The sequence below is a fragment of the Cygnus olor genome, chromosome 26, assembly GCF_009769625.2.
Source record: "Cygnus olor isolate bCygOlo1 chromosome 26, bCygOlo1.pri.v2, whole genome shotgun sequence".
In the NCBI taxonomy this organism is placed as follows: domain Eukaryota; kingdom Metazoa; phylum Chordata; class Aves; order Anseriformes; family Anatidae; genus Cygnus; species Cygnus olor.
In genome coordinates this window covers 3,136,307-3,138,355 of record NC_049194.1, presented here as the reverse complement: position 1 = coordinate 3,138,355, position 2,049 = coordinate 3,136,307, and the positions used below count along the sequence as shown (strand labels likewise).

General features: G+C 58.4%; 1 long non-coding RNA gene across 1 annotated transcript; it reads right to left on the bottom strand.

Moving 5' to 3' along the window:
• Positions 1-613: 613 nt before the first annotated feature.
• Positions 614-1,848, bottom strand: LOC121060074. Its single transcript, XR_005814739.1, has 2 exons — positions 1,719-1,848; positions 614-1,087 (listed from the first exon to the last, which is right to left on the bottom strand). It is a non-coding gene; the product is annotated as an uncharacterized LOC121060074 (long non-coding RNA).
• Positions 1,849-2,049: the final 201 nt, after the last annotated feature.

The window sequence follows — 2,049 nt, the reverse complement described above, 5'->3', positions numbered from 1 at the left end:
CAGGCACAGTGCGGGCAGCAGGGCTCGGGGCCATCCTTGCCAGTAATTAACGAGCTAAACGAGCTCACGGCCTGACCCTGGGCTTGTACCATTGCTCACTTCACTGGGCTAAGCAAGAATTACACACTGGGATCCAGCTCTCCAGGAGGAACCGGGATCAGCCACTGGGAGCGTGCCTGCGGCCACCCCAGCACCGGTGCCGGGACTCTCTGGGTGCCCCAGGGCACGGATCCTGGGGCTCTCCCGGTGCCAGGGCACAAATCCCGGGGCCCTCTCAGTGCCCCAGGCCATGGATCCCATTCTGTCCCAACACCGCAGGGCTGGGGACCGGGGAGGGAGTGGGGCTAGGCTGGGATTTTGCAGCGATGCGAAGCTCAGCTCCTGTCACTGGAAGCCAAGCTGCCCTGGTTCGGCCGACCCAAGGCGCAGGGTGTTTTCCTACAGATCATTTCAGCTCCGAGCCCCTCCTTTCTTTTTTTTTTTTTTCCTTCCCACCCCTCCCTTGTTTTTTGGTCAACTTCTGAACAAAAAGTACCACTTTGGAATGACCTTCATTTTCCAAAGCGATCGAAATAACATTTTTCTGGCAAAACGTTTGGCTTTGTTTTTTTTAAAATGCTGCTAGAAATCACTTGGCGCTCTCCGATCCCTTCAGCTTTGCTGCTGGCCACCGCCAAATCCCCACGGATTTTGGAGCTGTTCCCACCCTGCTCCAAAATTCCCCTTTTTTTTCCTTTTTTCTGAGGAGCTGCAGCAAAACAGCTCCACGTGGGGAAGCCGACCGTCCCTGCTCCATCTCCACCCTGACAGATGTTGTTAGTCTCGGCTGAGATTTAGGGAGGAAGAAAACGATCCCGGTCTGCCCTGTGGCTCTCTCAGCCAGGAAAAACCTGTTCCAGGAAGGGTGTGTAGGACGGGGGTGAAAGAATGGGAAAAGCTGGATAATTCCTCCTCTAAGCCTGTGGTGTCGCTGCCCTGGCACAGCAGATGGGTGTCACGGGAGTGTGGTCCCACCAAAAACCCCCTGTCCTCCTGCCTGGGCTCACTTATTCATTCATTTTCACAGCAGCCCTCCTTTTTACAGCTTCTGTAGGTGAAGCAAGGTAAAAAGGGGTCAAAAACAGGGGGAAAAAATGAGGTGCAACAAGGGGAGGCTGCTTGCTTGCAGTCTCTTGGCAAGAGGACGCAGGTGTCCCTCCAGCCGAGCCATGTGCTCTCCATCAGCCCTCCCCAGGGAGGTTCCCAATTCCCCCCAACCCGGTTGCCATCAGCCAGCCCCGATCCCAATAACCCAGCCCCAATCCCGATGAGACAGCCCCAATCCCCACCACCCAGCCCCAATCCCCATCACCCAGCCCTAGTCCCAATAACACAGCCCCAATCCCCACCACCCAGCCCCACCATCACCCAGCCCCAATCACCACCACCCAGCCCCACCATCACCCAGCCCCAAACCCCATTGCCCAACCCCAATCCCAATAATCCAGCCCCAGTCCCCATCACCCAGCCCCACCGTCACCCAGCCCCAAACCCCATCACCCAGCCCCAATCCCAATAACCCAGCCCTGATCCCCACTGCTCAGCCCCACCATCACACAACCCCAATCACAAAAATCCAATCCCAACCCTAATAACCCAGCCCCAATCCCAATAACCCATCCCCGATCCCGATAACCCAGCCCCACCAACCCCAGCCCCAGCTGCTGCGGCTGCGCCACCTCCCGCCTCCCCCCGACGAGATGGGGATGGAGAGGAGCGCGGGGAAGCGGTGCGCCGAAGATCAAGAGGAAAATGATCAAAGGAGGCATGTGGGTGAGCGCTGCAACCCCGTCACCCTGGAGACGGGAAGCAAATATTTGGGCTAATAGCGCCGGCGCTGCAGCGGGGCCGGGCGCTTCCCATTGTCAGGCAACAATAGGGACGGGCAGCCACCCCGCTGCCGCCCCGCTGGTCTGCTTCAGTCCCGGCTTCGTTAGGCTTTGTTGGCACAGAGGGGGGATTTTGGGGTGTCTGTGGGTTCGTTAAGGGCTGAGGACGTTGGCCACCGCG